Source organism: Colobus angolensis, unplaced genomic scaffold (assembly GCF_000951035.1).
Source record: "Colobus angolensis palliatus isolate OR3802 unplaced genomic scaffold, Cang.pa_1.0 Scaffold140, whole genome shotgun sequence".
Classification (NCBI taxonomy): domain Eukaryota; kingdom Metazoa; phylum Chordata; class Mammalia; order Primates; family Cercopithecidae; genus Colobus; species Colobus angolensis.
In genome coordinates, this window is record NW_012114489.1 from 5436157 (window position 1) to 5454749 (window position 18593).

Here is an 18593-nt window from a genome sequence, read left to right on the forward strand (position 1 = left end):
AAAAAAAAAAAAAAAAGAAAAACAAAAAACACCCCACTAATTTCTTATACTATTGTGTACTACTTTGAAAGCAAATCAGTGTAGATCTTTCAAACTATTATTAGTAATAAGTCATCACATGACTATTTGTTACTTATACCTTTTATTGCATACAATTGCATATGATGTGCTCAGTGTAAAATTTTCAGAAAATGCCAATGCATATGCTTTCTGAAAGCAATTATGATTAGCACTATAGTGTGTATATAAAAATACATACACATGTATTTAAATGAATCATATATTTAAATATTTGTACACATGCCTGTAAGAATTTGCTTCCTTTCTTTTAGCAATTTGTCTTGTAAATATATATTTAATATTTTAAATAATTGTATAGTGCAAGTATTAATACTACGAACACAGCATAATTTATCTAAAAATTGGGTTTTGCCTTACTGCTTACCACAAACTTAGTGGTTCACAACAAAGCAAATTTATTATCTTAATTTCTGTGAGTCAAAAAGTTAAAAAGCATATTATGGGGCAAAAATCAAGGTGTCTGCAAGGGTTTGTTTCTTCTGGAGGCAGCAGGAAAAAATCTACTTCTTGCTTTTTTCAGCTTTTAGAGGCTTCCTGCATTCCTTGGCACATCACCCCTCTATCTTCAAAGCCAGATGTGTCTTTCTCACCTCATTGTGACCTCTGCTTCTGTATTCACATCATCACTGGCCCTGACTCTCCTATCTTCCTCTTTCACATTATAAGGTCCTTTGTGATTATATTAGATGCACACAGATAACAATCTTTCCATCTCATGATCTTCAGTTAAATCACAGCTACCAAATTCCTTTTGCTGTATAAAATAATATATTCTCAGAGTCAGAGGATATTCCCGTGGATATCTTTGGGGAGCTGTTTTTCTGCCTACCCCAAAAAGGTATGTATTTTTGTTTCTTTTTGATTTCAGATAATTTCTGGCCCTTCCTTCCCCGCTCTCACTTATCAGCAGGTAATCATTGTTAGCCAAATAATGTGTATCCTCCTAGATTATTTTTATATGTAAATTTAAACAGATAGGTAGATGCTTATTATATCAGGGAATCATTCATTCTGTTATTATACTTAAATTTTCCTTGAAATATATATTCTGAATAATTTTCAGAATTTTTATATAGTCCTCCTGTAGGTTTATGAACACATTTTAAATTGATGGTTGCTGCCAAATTGTTCACAGAAATGTTTCAAAATTAGAAACCCACCTCCTGTGTCTGAGGGTAGTTTTTCCTTCACTTGGAAAGCTTGGACATTATTATTCATTATAATATTTGTATATTTGGAAACATTGCTATCGTCTTTACATTTCCATGATTGCTACTGAATCCAATTATCTCTTCATAAATATTGTGATAAAAAAATCTAAAAAGAAAATGTGACAATTGCTGTGTGTTAAAAAGAATTGCCAGAAATTAAAAGCTTTTAAAAACAACAAAAAATTGGATTTTGCCTTTTTTGTCCTTTTAGTTTTTTAAAAACTGAGGTGAAATCATATAATAAAATTAACCACTTGAAAGTAAGCAATTCAGTGGCATTTTTTGACCTTTTTGGACCATATTTTAACGCACATGTGTAACTTCTGTGAGATACGGTAAAGGAAAATTACTATCTAAACCATAGGTAAGTTTATGATCTAACAAAAAAAGAAAACTTTCTGCAAACTCTACCATTTTGTACTCCTTCAGTAATCTGCTAACAAGATAAAAAGGGTTATCTCATTAAGTAAAATTTTTACATTAAGTATTAAGCATATTTAATACACTAGTGGCTCATTTATATTTATGGTCCTTTTATCTTGGATACAAACTACTAATTCTATCTCTTAAAGTCTATCATTATGAAATGATTTGAACACCAAATTATTTGAATAGTTTTATATATAGAGAGAGAGATAGTCTAATATAACTGCATATACATTATACACACATATATACCTAAATTCATATTAATTTATATTCTATACATTACATATTCCTTTGTGATATTTTACTGTATTTAATTTTTCATATAAAATATATTTGTCAAGGCAGGAAAATACTGTATTTTTAATAAGTACACTAGATATAAAGTATTCGTGATAGTTAATACAAGTGTCACATCAATATTCTTTTTTAAATAATTTTTTTTTTTTAGAGGAAGGGTCTCATTCTGCCACCCAGGCAAGGGTGCAATGCTGCCATTATAGCTGACTGCCGCCTTGAACTCCTGGGTTCAAGCAATTTTCCTGCCTCAGCCTCTCAAGTAGCTGGGCAACAGGTGTGCACCAACATGCCCAGCTAATTTTTTTCATTATTATTATTTTTTATCAGATTATGGCTCCTCTCATATACTATCACATCCAGGTCAGATCAGAAATTGTAAAATTTTTTTTCATATTTTGCCTCTGAATGTGCTTAAATTATCTTAATTTGCACATATCTGTACAGATTTTTTACATATTTTAATAATAATGGAGTTTTTGGTGCTTTGCATGCATCTTTTTTGCTTTTATTTCTCTTGTTGATTAAATAAGCTATTTTCTTATAAACAGAATAATTTTCATTGTTAAAATAGCTGGTTAAGTTTTTGAAATATTTACTAATAAACTATATATTGGGTATGTTTGAAATATAAAGTATATTAATGATTTAACAAATATATAGCCACTAAAATATTCAACGAAATAAGTGTATATTATCTCACTGGGAACAATGACTTAAATGATGGCTGCCTTCTCCACAAAATCCATGGAAAAGTAAAGAAAGTGGAGCAGAATTCCTCCAATGACAATGGAAAAGATGATAGCACTTTCAATCCATATTCTATATCCAGTGAAATTATCTTTTCAAACTGAGAGTGACTAAGACATTTAACTAAACCTAAGAGAATGTGTCACTGGCCAATCTGTAACACAAGCAATACCAAAGGAAGTTCTTCAGGCTGAAGGGAAATGACATGTGATAGAAACTAAGAACCATAGGAAGAAAAAAAGAGCATGGGATAATATGTGCCTAATTAGAAAAGACTAACATTTTCTATTATTTATTTGAAAGACTATTGATTGTTTAAAGCAATGTGATAAATGATATTTTAGATGCAAACAGTACAACAAGAACACAAAGGAAAAGGGAATAAAGAGAAATGTTCTGTTGTAAGATTATATTTACAGGAAGTAAACATATTTAAATCTAAGTAGACTGTGAAAGTAAAAAATTCAAATATGGATCCCTTGAACAAGCACCAAACATAACACAAAAAGTACAAATAATATTCTATTTATTATAACTGCATTACACATTTACATTAAGTGTAAAGCATACATTAAGTGTAAGGCATTTATATTTATTTTTTGTATACCCTTTGATGGATGTTACTAATTCCACATGTTAATTATTTACTCATATAATAATTACTTGATAGCAAAAATTATGGGCTTAATGTTTAATAACTTTGGTAGTCAAGTAATTATTGACAGATAATAGTACACAAACACTTATGTTCTATTAATATATATTGCATGGTACCTAATTGATTCTGATATGTATTATCTTCATATAAATCATTTGTATGTAAAACATATTTTGCCAAAGCAGAAGAGTATGGATATTACAGGCAGAGATGCTATATACTTGCAAGTAGAACATGAAAAGTAAAGAGTTCGAAAAACAGCACAGAAAGATATGGGTAATATTCTCGTTATATTACTGGGTAGTAAGTTACCACTAGAGTTATCTTCTATTATACATTTCATATTTACTTGTCTATTTTCCCATTAGGCTCTCCTTCAATAATGTAATTCAGCACATAGTCCACATCTGGCACATATGTTGGGAATTTGAAAACGTTTATGGGATGAATGAAATAATTAGCTTGAAATAAATTAAGCAACTAATGGCAAAAAAAATCCACTATTTTTGAAGGTCATTTGACTAAAAGAATTGTTGGCCATCTGCTTCAAGATGCCTCAAGAAGATGGAGTAGACATAATTTTTTTTCTATTTTGCCCTCTAAGTACAACTAGAAACCTTGGATGTTATACATAAAACAAACATTACAAAACTCTGAAAGATGGAGACAGGGAGGAAGACTGGTTAGAGGCCTCAGGACCCAAGAAACAATAGGATGGTGACTTCTCTGCTTTTGTTTTTAATTCTGTCGCTGTGTTTTCGTTTTGTTTGGTTTTGCTTCATACGTCCCAGAATAAAGCTGACATACCTGGCAACCTTTAAACAAAAAAGGGTGCATACAAAAAATTCCTCCCTTTTCTCCCATAAGCCTAATCTCTCTAGTCAAAAGACAAGGAAAAGGACAGCTTAGCAAAACAGAAAACTTTAAGAAAATAAGCATCCTACTTCAGCCAGTATGACAGACAATATGGAGATCCTATTTTCACTCATGCCAGCAGAGACCACGTGGGGAGCCTACGCTCCCACACTTATTATGCTGTAACTAGTAACTCCTAACTGCCTACCCCATGATGTATGTCAGAGAAAACCAAGTAGGGAGCTAGGACTTTTATGCCTGCTGAGCAATAACAAGGACTCCCACACAACAGTGTCAACAGAGAACATTTGGGGAGCATGGACTTCCACTCTCTGGGAAGTAATACTGTAACCTTCCCCTCCTTATTAGAGTGGTCTCAGAGGAGATCTAGTAGAGATTAATGACTTCCATTGCAACTCATGGTAAGGAAACCACTCTGCGTGAGTGTCACTGCAGTACACAAAAGGAGCTGTAACCTGACGTTCCTCTTCCTATCAGGAAGAAATTAGTGGAGGCCTAATGGGGCATCAGAACTCCCAACTTTGCTCAGCAGTAACAAGGAGCATCCTCCAGTCCTTAGTAAAGAGAGGCCAAGGGAGAAACTTGAATACACCAATTGCATTATTGGATATTTACCCCAGAAAAATAAAGATTATGTTCACATGGAAACCTGTACAGAAATGTTGATGGCAGATTTATTAGTGTCGTCTGGAATCTAGCAATAAGAAAACAATCTTCAAAGAGTGAATGATTAAACACACTGTAGTACATCTATACCATGAAATACTACTCAGAAAGGAAAAGGAAGTACTGATCTAACAACCTGGATAAATCGCTAGAGAATTATGTATTCTGAAAAAAAGATAATCCCAATGATCACATACAGTATGATTATATTTATACAATAGCCTAGAAATGAAAATGTATAGAAATAAAGAACATATTTGTGGTTGCCAGAATTCAGGGATGAAGGTGTGCCTTTAAGTGCAACAAAGGGCGTCTTTGGTGATAAAAATGTGCTATATCTTGACTGTATCAATGTGAATATCCTGAGGTAGATACTACACTATACTTTTGCAAGATGTTAATATTGGCTAGAAATAGGTAAAGGGTACATGGTATATCCCTGTATTACTTCTTTTATTTGAAAGTGAATGTACAATTATCCCAAATAGTAAGTTTAATTAAAGTTGTTTATCTCCTTAATTTACAGATTGGGTTAATTCAATATAGCAGGCAAAACACAAACAAAGTAAAACATATTTAAGAAATAGTGTTTTTGGAGATACTTTCTTTTTAGCAATGTCAGACCAGATGTTTCAGCCCAAGAACTCTACTGAGAAAAACTCTGAAAGATGAAAAATACAAAAGACATCATTTTAAGTTATCGTGAACCCAAATAAGCAAACATTGAAGAGACAAGATCTCAAGTAAAAGAATAGTAAAAGGGATGAGAAGCAAATTTGGTACTTTTTTCCCCAGATGATATCCCTCCTCAAATGAGAAGTTTGAAACCAAGTTTCTAAGCAGAAAAGTGTAGCTGAGAAACTAGGCGAGTGAGTGACATTTCCAGCAGACTCACCAGTCCATGGAACACAAAGAGAATTCCAGTCCCCCTCACCCTCAAAGAGGAGAGGATATGGAAACACAAGGCTTCATTGGATGTAGACCTGAGGAGCTATGCCGTAAGTGTCCTTATGAATAAGAAATAGAAAACTACTCACAAAACCAAGCTTCAAAAAGACTCAAATCTTGATTGCAATGAGATGAATTGTCCCCATCTTAATGGCCTGTTGGAAGCAAAATAAAATGTTCCCTGGAGGAAGATAAAATCACCTAGAGCTTCCAATTATTTTATAGAAATCATACACAAATTTTCGCAAACAATAAAAAATCATATTTGCAAAATTTGAATGGTACAGAAAGAGCTTCAAGCCTGTGATTTATATTCTCCATTTACTGGGGATATCTTCAAAAAAAGAACTCAGAACCATACAATTCAGAGCAACAATGAAATACGAGTGCACACCTATTAGAAGAGCTAGGTTAAAAAGACTATATGAACCATACCAAGTGCATGCAAGGATGTAGAGCTACTGTGACTCTAACTGACTGCTGGTATTATGGAAAACAGTATAACCACATTGCAAAATATTTTAACATATTCCAAAATAAACTAAAATGCATGAAACATGTAATGCAGCTATTTCATTCTTTAATGCTAATTCAAGAAAAATATATTTATATTTGTATATCCTTTAACGCATGTTAATAATTCCATTTTCTCAACAGTCCAATCTGAATACTAACATTAGTATACATTAACACACACGTATAGATACATACATATACATATTTATATGTACATGTGTGTATAAACTATTAATACTTTCACTTACGTTATATATATTGCCTGGTAGCCATTTGATTCTGATAGGTATGACATATAAATCATTTTCCACATAAAAATACTTTGCCAAAGCAAAATATTGTATTAGAACAGTAGATATAAAATAAAACATTTTATGATAGTTAATAGTGTCACTTCATTATTTTTACCAAGAGATTTTAGCTATTTTCATACTCTCATCCAAGTAAACATTAGCTTCAAATCAGCAATTAACAAACGTTTTTACTTTTGTTTGTGAGTATGCTTAAATTCTTTTAATTTGCATATTATCTGTCCAGAGACTTTCATATATTTTAAAAGGAAATAAAAGATAGATTTGGGCTACACTTAATGCAGGTTTTTTTGCTTCTGATTTTTGTTATTATCAACAAAAGTCATCCTTTTTAAAACATATATAGAAACATATATCGAATAATTTTCATTGACAAAACAGTCATTAAATTTTCAAAAATACTTCATTAATAAACTGTGTGTTTGACACTGACATAAAATATAAAACATTTTAATGAATTGAAAAATATCTATGCATCAAAAATTTCAAAGAAACAAAGATACATTACTACCCACCTGGAAACAATGACTAAATGTTGGCTGCCTTCTCAACAGAATACATGGAGAACCAAAAAAAAAAAAAAGAAATGAAGCAGTACCTTTCCAATGCTGAATGAAAAGATGAAACAATCAACCCAGAAACCTACAACCAGCATAATTATCCTTCTAAACTGAGAGTGAAAGAAGACACATTCATATAAACAAGCCTTGGACAACTGGTCTCTGACCAACCTGGAACACAAGTAGTACTAAAAGAAGTTCTTCAGGCAAAAACGAAATGACGCTTGATGGAAACAGAACTATAGAAAGAAACAAAGATTACTGGATAGGGAAATAATGTGGATAAATGCACGTATATGACTAAATTTTCTATCATTTGTTTGGAAGACAACTCACTCTTTAGAGCAAGATTACAAATGGTATTTGATATGTAAACTATATAATAAGAAGATGAAAGAAAGGGGGAATAAAAGAATTATAGTGTTCTGAGTTTACATTTAATGGAAGTGATCCTATATATATTCTATGCAGAGCATGGCAAGTAAATAATTCAAATAACAATCCCTTCAGCAACCACTAAATGTAACACTAAAACATATAGGAAATATCCTATTTACACTAAAAGTGCATAACATAATTAATATAAAACTTATTTTCTATAATAATCTCCATACACATTTGTCTGTTTTTTCCACTAGGCACTGCCTCAGTAATAAAACTGCAGCACGGGGTCCACACCTGGCACATGTCGGGAATGGTAGAAACATTTATGGGATGAGTGAAATAATTATGTCAAAATAAATTAACTAAATTACGGCTTAAAAAGATTCACTGCTCGTGAAAATCATTTGGCTAAAATTCTTGTATATATACTTCCAAAAAGATGCAGTAGCCAGACTTTACCTTTTTTCCCCCATTAAGTACAACTGAAAACCCTGAATGCTATATGTAAAACAAATATAAGACTCTGAAAGGTGAAGAGAAGAAGGTAGGCTGGGAAGGGACCTCAGGACCCACAGAACAACCTAGTGGTGATTTCCCAGTTATTTTTGTTAGTTTTCTGTTTGCCTCAGACATCCCAGACATGCAGATGATAAATTCAGCAACCTGAAAACACCAAAGGGTGCAAAAACAAAACACTTTCAAAAAGCCTGCTTTTTTTAGACAAAGGATTTAAAAAGAAACAATAAAAAAGACAGAAATTTTTACACAATAGCCGCTCTACTCCAGCCAAAACCTATCCTCACCCACATCAGCAAAAGCCCAGTGGAGAACCTAGACTTCCACCCTCCAACGCCCCCGCAGGTTATAATGAGTGACACGGATACCAATCCACCCTCAATGGTAATCTGTTGTTTCCATTTACTGGGGATGCTTGAGAAAGAAATAATTATGACTTAGTAACCCATACAATATAAATAGATAATGAGACACCACTGAACACCTACTTGAAGGTCTGTGATTAAAAATAATGACCATAACAAGTGCTGGCAAGGATGTTGAGCAACTGAAACTCTCATATATGGTGATAAAATGTAAAAAGGTACAACCAAAATGTAAAATGCTTTGACATATTCTAAAATTATTTTAAAAGAAACACCTATCAGGTAATCCAGATATTCACAAACCTTGATATTTACACAAGAAAAAAGAATGTTTATACAAAGACTTGCACAGGAGTATACACAACATGAAACAGGAGAGGCATTAGCCAAAATCAGGAGGGAAGAAATACAAACATGCACCACAAAACTTGACTGGAGGGATATGTACATTATCATGCCCTTGATGACGGCTTAACAACAACAATAAATATATATATTATATATATACACATACACACATGCCAAACACATATGCAAAAATTTGTACTGTTCTTTTTTTTCCCTTGAAACAGGGTCTCACCCTGTCATCCAGGCTGGAGTGCAGTAGAACAATCATGACTCACTACAGCCTTGATCTCCTGGGCTCAAGCGATCCTCCTGCACAGACCACCATGCCTGGCTAGTCTTTCAATTTTTTGCAGAGGAGGCATCTTACTATGTTACCCAGGCTAGTCTCGAACTTCTGGGCTCAAGTGATCCTCCCACCTCGGCCTCCCAAAGTGCCGGGATTACAGGCATGAAACATCATGCCCAGCACGTTCCTTTTTACTAATAAACTTTAGTTTTAGAGAAATTTTAGGTTCACAGCAAAATTGAATGCAAAGTACATAGAGGTTTCATATATCCCTGTCCCCATATATGCATAACTTCTCCCATCATCGATACTTCCTACTGCAGTAGCACATTTATTATGACTGATGAACCTACATTGATACATCATGATCACCTAAAGTCTGTAATTTACATTGGAGTTCATTCTTGGTGTTGTACATTTTGTGGGTGTTGGCAAATGCATAATGACATGTATCTACTACTATAGAACGATACAAAGTAGTTTCACTGCCTTAAATATTCTCTTTGTTCTGCCTATTCACCCTTCTTTCCCCCCAACTCTTGGCAAACATTGATCTGTCTACTGTCTCCAAAGTTTTGCCTTTTCTAGAATATCATATAGTGTGAACCATGCAGTATACAGCCTTTTCAGATAAGCATCTGTCACTTAGTAATATGCATTTTCTTTCACTTCTTTCCATGGCTTGATAGCTCATTTTTTTAATTTTAAATTTTAATTTTTAATTTTTGTGAGTACATAGTAGAGGTATCGAAAAATAACAACAGCTGAACTCATGTATATAAAGTGTAGAAGGATGGTTACCAGAGGCTGAGAAGGGTAGTGGGAGGGTTGTGAGGAAGTGGGGATGGTTAATGGGTACAAATAAAAAAAATCAGAAAGCATGGATAAGACCTATTATTTGATCACACAACAGGGTGACTACAGTCAATAATAGCTTAGTTGTATATTTTAAAATAACTTAAAAAGCACAGTTGGATTCCTTGTAACTCAAAGGATAAATGCTGGAGGGGATGGATACCCCATTCTCCATGATATGATTATTTCACATTGCCTGCCTCTATCAAAACACCTCATATACCTCACAAATATATACACCTACTATGTACCCACAAAAATAAAAAAAAATTAAAATTAACCTCATGAACAAACACAGAGAAAAATATGAAAAAATTTACCAGACAGTATTAATTTAAAATTTTTAATACACTAAATATCATACTCTTGTAGTGAAATACTTAAAGTCTACCCCTGAGATTCGAAAAGACATAAGAATGTCTACCATCATCAGTTCAATTCAATATTTTAGGAAGGTCACAGCAGGGCAATAATGCAAGAAGAGGGGGGGAAAGGCATAAAAATTGAAAATGATAAAACAAAGCTATCAATATTCACATATAGTATGTTTACACATAGAGACTATGAGAAGACAATCTAAAGGTAATATATGAGAATTAAATTAGTTTACCAAGATTATTGTATTCCATCCAGATAAATGTAAACACATTTTCTGAATATAGCAATTGTTACTAAACTTTTTATACACATCATAAGAGATGGATTCCTACAGGACAAGATAATACTTAAGGCTTTCTCTATACACTTATGAGAGAAAACAAGAGACATTATTACCCTATTTCTGTTGTCATTTTTTCCTTAAATCATGGTAACAGAGGGCCCTGTATCACAGATAAGATTTCCAATACACTTGACGTTTAATCCTAGTGGAACAATTAAACAAGCATTCATTGTTACAGTGCTATTTATGATATCCAGTTTAACTATCTCATTGTCTAAATGGAGTTTAGTTTATTTTCAGTGGCTCCATTTAATAACTTGATAAGGAGCCACAATTATTTGAACATCAATATTATTATATATAAAAGTTATTTATATGCTTGAACTTGTTGCTTTTATCTACATTCTGTATTTTTCCTATTATTGAAATGATTCTCATATGAACTCTTTATATTAGTCATATCAAAATGTTTATCCAAAGTAGGATTCTTAAATATTATAAAATTACAGTAGATATAAATTCTTATGCTATAGGTAATAAGGTATCATTTCATTTTTTAACAAGACTTTTGCTCTTTATTCATGCATTGTTTATTCGTGTTGACATAAGCAATAGATCAGCAGCTAACGATCATTTTTATATTTGCTTATGTATGTGCTTAAATTATTTTAATTTGTGTATAATCAACACAGATATATTGTATGTATCTAAATAAGAATATGTGCTCTTAATTATTGCTTTTGTTATTTTTCATGTGAGCTTCTTTGGGCTTTTGCATTGTTTTGTTGCTACTGTCAATACAGTAAGATCAGCCTGGAAAACATAGTGAGATGCTGTCTCTACCAAAAAAAAAAAAAAAAAAATTAAATTAGCCAGTGCACTGGTGCATACCTGTAGTCCCAGCTACTCAAGAGGCTGAGGCAGGAGGATCCTTTGAAGTTAGAGAGTGCAGTGAAGTATGATTGTGCTACCAAACTCCAGTCTGAGAGACAGTGAAACCTTATCTCCAAAAAAAATTGTGTAAAAACTTTTTATTTAGTAGAGATGTTAAATATATATATATATAGTTTGCTAATGAAATATTTCAAATCTTCAGTAGCTATGTTGTAAATGAAAATGATTCCATTTATATAAAAACCTTAACTTGATCAATAGGAAATAAAGGAAAGCAGAAATATGCTGTGTGATAAATACCATAACCAAAAACACCCTATTGTTTCTTATTAAAATATATAAATACATCTCTACTGCTTATATACAAATTAAAATAATTTCAGCACATTTACAAGAAAAATATCAAAAACTTTTAAAGTTATTATTTTTAATCTGATGCTAATGGTGATCTGAATGTGATAGTGTATGAAAAGAGCCAAAATTTCTCAGTAAAGAGTAATGAAATGACACTTGTATTAACTCTAACAAAATATCTTATATCTACCATATTTCTAATAAATACAATTTATTTTATAGCAAAACGATTTATATAAGACATACAGTATGCATAAGAATCTACTTGGTACCATGCAATGTATAGAACATAACTGAAAGCAATAAGAAGTTACGCATATATATGTACATGTATGTATATATGGACAATGTATAATAATTTTGGTTCATAATTGTAATTATTATGAAACAATAGACTATGTAACAGAATTAAAATGTATCAAATAATATATGAAAAATAAATATATGATGGCATACTATCCTAGGGTTGCTTAATACCTTGTGTAAGTAATTTAAGTAACGAACTACTCTTTTTAAATCTTGATACTGGGGTATCACAGGGGCATAAAGTGGTAATGAGTATTTGGAAAGTAATTTGTTGTTTTTTGACAGAGTTGTGAATTTACCTACAGTTTTACACAGTAATTTGTCATCTAAGACTGTATCTGACATAGCTACTTACACATGTGCATTAGCGTATGGGCACAAAAAAACGTTAAAACTGCTATTTAGGTTGGTGCAAAAGTAATAGCTTTTATACTATGTAGCTTTTACAACCAATTAGGTAGATATAAAATACTTATAAAGGACATCTCCAGGTGTGTTAGGCCGTTCTTGCATTGCTATAAAGAAAATACCTGAGACTGGGTAATTTTACTATTTTTATTATTATTATTATTATTATTATTATGAGACGGAGTCTCACTCTGTCTCCAGGCTGGAGTGCGGTGAGGCGATCTCAGCTCACTGCAACCTCCAACTCCCTGGTTCAAGCTATTCTACCTTAGCCTCCCAAGTAGCTGGGATACAGGCATGTGCCACTGCACCCAGTTAATTTTTGTATTTTTAGTACAGATGGGGTTTCACCATGTTGGCCAGGATGGTCTCGATCTCCTGACCTTGTGATCCGCCCACCTTGGCCTCCCAAAGTGCTGGGATTACAGGCATGAGCCACTGTGCCCAGCCAAGACTCAGTAATTTATAAACAAAAGAGGTTTAACTGGCTCGTGATTCCATAGGCTGTACAGGAAGCATAACAGCATCTGCTTCTAGAAAGGCCTCAGGAAGCTATAATCAAGTCAGAAAGTGAAGGGGGAGCAGACATGTCACATGGCAAAAGCAGGAATAAGAGAGTGTGGGGCAGGAGGTATCATATACTCTTAAATGACCAGATCTTGTGAGAACTCACTCACTACCATGAAGACAGTACCAAGGGGATGCTATTAAACTGTTCATGAGAAATCCACTCCATGATCCAATCACCTCCCATCAGGCCCCACCTGCAACTTTGAGGATTACATTTCAACATGAGATTTGGGTGAGGACAATAATCAAATTATATCATTCTGCTCCAGCTCCTCCCAAATCTCATGTCCTCATATAGCAAAATACAATGATCCCTTCTCAGTGTTACTCCCACCTCTGCCTCCGAAAGCACTGGGATTACAGGTATGAGCCACAATGACCAGTCAAATGTAAAGTATTTGCATGAATTGAACAAATGTATATCCACCCATAACTTCAAGGAAATAAAGATACATGACCTACCTGGGAATGGTTATTTAAATATTGGCTGCCTTCTCCACAGAATCCACAGAGAAGCAAATAAAAAGGAGTATCATTTTACCAATGCTTAAAACCATAATTCTATACCCAACAAAGTTATTCCTCCAAACTGTGAGTGAAATAAATCACATCCAGATAATCAAATCTGAGAAAATTTATCAGTAGCCAAACTTTAAGTAATGTTAAAGGAATATATTTGTTTCCTAAGGTTTCTATAACAAAGTATCACAAACTGGGTGGCTTTGAAAAAACAGAAATTTATCGTCTTGCAGTTCTGGAGGCTAGAAATCTGAAATCAAGGTGTCAGCGGGGCCATTCTCTCTTTGAAATCTGCAGGGGAATTCTTCCTTGCCTGTTCTTAGGTTCAGATGATTTGCTGGCAATCTTTGGCATTCTTTCCCTTTTAGACAGATCAACCCAATCCTCCATCTTCATATGGCATCCCCACTATGTGTGTCTTCACACAGACTTCCATCTATGCATGTCTCTGTCCAAATTTCCCCTTTTTAAAAGGACCAGTCATATTGGACTAGGGCCCACTCTAATGACATCATCTCAACTTGACCACATCTGCAAGGATGCTATTTCCAAATGAGGCCACAGTCTGAGGTACTGGAAGGTAGGACGTTTTCGGTTGATGCAGCTCCACAAATAGCAAGGAAGTTCTTCAAACCAAATGGAAATGACACCTGATGAAAACTAAGAACTACAGATAAACAAGATGTGAAGAACACCAGATAGAAGAAACATGTGCATTAATATAAAAGACTAATATTTTCAATTATTTATTTGAGAAATAACTGACTCTTTGAAACAAAAATGATAAATAATATTATTGATCTGAACTATGTAACAAGATGACAAAGGAAAGGGGGAATAAATTTAATTGTAGTGAGGTTACATTTCTAGGAAATAATACTATCTATGCCTATGGAGATGATGCGAGTAAAGAATTTAAGTATCAATCCTTTGAACAACTACTAAACATAACACAAAAATACACAGCTAATACTCTAGTTACCATAACAAATTATCACAAAACTTATTTTCTATAATATACACTATATATACTTGTCTATTTTCCCACAAGTCTTTCCCTCAACAATGTAACTACAGTATATCATCCGTACTTGCCACTTTGAAATTGAAGAAATCTTTGTAGAATGAATGCAATAACTACATTGAAAGAAATTAAGCAAAGGATGGCTACAAAAAAAATCCACTGCTTGTTTAAAAGATCATTTGGTAAAAAGCGAAAATGATGTCTGCTTCCAAAATCTTGGAGATTTTTCCCTATTTATCCCCCTAAGTGTAACAAAAATTCCTGGATATTACAAATAAAGTGAATATAGGAAGACTCTGAAAGGTGAAAAAAATAAGGAAAACTAAATAGGTATCTTAGAAACCAGGAAACAACGTGGTGGAATTTCCACATTTTCTTTTGTTTGTTTTATTTTCTTTCTGCCTCATGCATCCAATACCTAATACAGAAAAATCCAGCAAGCAGAAAATACCAAAAAGTAAAGAACATAACACCTCCAACAAAAGGCTGCTCTCTCTAGACAAAGGACTAGAAAAGGTACAGACAAAAAAGGATAAAACTCATAGAAAGACAATAACTGCTCTAAGCTAGACAAACACCATCCTCATCCACACCTGCAGAGGCCCATTGGTGAACCCAGACCCTCACTAGAACTCCCAAGTGTCACCTTAAACTGTCCCTCTCTATCATGATGTATTCTTTTTCCATTTACTATGTATGCATTGGGAAAGGAAAAACTATGATTTTATTACATTAATTTAGATAAAGAGGGAGATACCACTAAGCACCTATTAAAAGAGCTACAATAAAAAATCATGACCAGTATAAGTGAGGACAAAGATGGAGAGCATCTGTGACTGCTGGTAGGATGTAAAACAATACAATCAGTTTCCAAAACATATGACATATTCTGATATAATTTAAAGGTACACATATCATCTGATCCAGCTGTACCATTCCTTCATGCTCATCCAAAAAAAAAAAAAAGATATGTTCATACAAACACTTGTACAATAATGTACACATCATGGGAAAAGAGGAAGTACTGAGTAGAAACTGGAGGGGGAAATACAAAATCGTACAAGAAAACTTGAGTAGAGGGAAGCTTATGTACCTTATATCACTTCTGGTGATGATTTTACAAATAAATACGTCAAAACTTACATTGCTTAATTTAAAGTTGTAACGTTTACTTAAAATCATTATATATAAATGAAGCTATTAAAAGTGTGAGATATAATATGCATGTCCAAAGGGATATTTGTGGCAATAAATGCAAGATAAGAAACCCTGAAATTTTTGGTCAGAAAATCTATCTCAAAACATTGGGAAAAAATGTTAGTAAGTTAATGTGAAACCAACAGCAGAAATGAAACAATAAAATGATCTGTGATATGTTCTAAAATACACAAAGAGCAATGAAAATTTTAAGCCCATTTTGTTTTGGAAAAGAGTAACACAAACCCCTACTAAGACTAAGGAGGTGAAGGCGAATGAAAAAGTAGTAGAAGACATTAATTATCAACAATGTGAAAGAAATCCTCATGTCATATCCTGGTGATACATGTATAAAAACAACTTCATGCTAAGAACTTTAATATTACACAAAAAGAAAAAAATTCAAGGAAAAAACAGCTTAAAAATAATAAAACTATGGACAGCATTTTGGAGGTTCTTCAAAAAACTAAAAATTGAGCTACAATATGATCCAGCCATCCCATTGCTGGATGTCTACCCAAAGGAAGAAAATCAGAATATCGAAGAGATACCTGCACTCCCATGTTTGTTGCAGCACTGTTCATAATAGCCAGGATTTGGAAGCATCCTAAGTGTCCATCAACAGATGAATAGATAAAGAAAATGTGGTACATATACACAAAGGAGTACTACTCAGCCATAAAAAACAATGAGATCTTGACATTTGCAACGACATGGATGGAACTGGAGATCATTATGTTAGATGAAATAAGCCAGGCACAGAATGACAAACATCATATTTTCTCACTATTTGTAGCATCTAAAAATCAAAACAATTGAACTCATGGACACACACAGTTTTATGGTTACCAGAAGCTAGAAAGAGTAGTAGGGGATTGGGCAGGTGTGTGGGGGGAAGTGGGGATGATTCATGGATACAAAAAACATAGTTAGAAAGAATGCATAAGACATACTATCTGATCACACAACAGGTTTACTATAGTCAATAATAACTTAATTGTACATTTTCAAATTACGGAAAGAGTGCAGTTAGACTGTATGTAACACAAAGGATAAATGCTTATGGGGATGGATACCCCATTCTCCATGATTTGGTTATTTCACATTGCATGCCTGTATTAAAACATCTCATTTACCCCACAAATATATACACCTACTATGTAGCCACAAAAAATAAAGAATTCAAAATGTCAAAAAAAAAACTAAGAGAACCTCAATTGTCCTATATCCTGTAAATAAATTGTGAAATATCTTCCTATGAATGAATCCCTTGCACTGGTGCCCAAAGTAGTGAGTTTTTTTGTATAATGAGAAAAGAAGTAAAACCAACTCTGCACAAGCCTTTCCATGTAATAGAAACAATAAAAACGTTATCCCAAAATTCTTTGTGAGATGCCTATAAACTTAACATCAAAATGATATAGAAAACAGAAGAGAGGAAAATCAATGATGTACATATGTCCCTCATCAAATCCTTGGCTCCCCCATCCCCACTTGCCAAAACACAGCTCATGTGTGACAAACAGAACCCAAAAGTACTTCAACTATAATATTCCATGATCATTATGGGTTTATCCAAGAATATACTCTAATGGGATAAACATTTTGGTATCAAACAACTATAACAAAACAAAGGGCAAAATCATGTACCTATCACATTAGAGAGAAACAATATGACAAATTTTACCATCCAATCATAAAAAACTCAAAAACTGCAGCAAATATACTTAATAGTGAAATATTAAAAACCTTTCCCTGTGATAATACATTGGAATTAAACAGTAAGTTGAGCAAGACTGCGGGATTCCATATGGTTAAATATTAACAATTTTTTTCTAAGAACAGGAATTGTTACCAAACATTTTATGCATAAGAAATGGCAGAAAACCCTTACATTACAAGGTCATACTTTTACAGCTTTTTTTCATATACCGATCAGATAAAACGAGATAATTTTAATCCTTAATACTGTCACTTGTTTCATAGTACTATCATGGTAATAGAGAATAGAGAACTTGAAATATAAAAGAAACTTTATTATACACTTGACATTTAACTCTAGTAGAACAATAAAAAGATGATTCTTTGTTACCATTTTACAAAAGGTCCTCCTTGTGGAGTAATCTCACAGACTAGGAGTTTAACTTCACAATTCAATTCAATAATTTTTGTGTCATTACTTGCTTATTTATTTATTTAGAGATGAAGTTTTGCCCTTGTCACTCAGGCTGGAGTGCAATGGCGTGATCTCGGCTTCCTGCAACCTCCACCTCTCAGATTCAAGCGATTCTCCTGCCTCAGCCTCCCAAGTAGCTGGGATTACAGGCACCCGCCACCACACCCAGTAATTGTAAAGTAGCAGTGAAGGATGTATACCAGGAGACGTAAACATAGATTTATATTTACATGAATAATGTATTTACCTAACTGTACAAATATCCGTATATAAATTATAATTTTATTTCTTATCATTGGCAATATACCTTGAGGATGTATTTTGTAAATATTTAACATATATCTAATTGGCTTTAAAAGCTTCACAGTACAGAATGAACACAGCAAAATTAATTTAAAAAATTGAAAAACTGCTGTTTTGACTTTTTGGG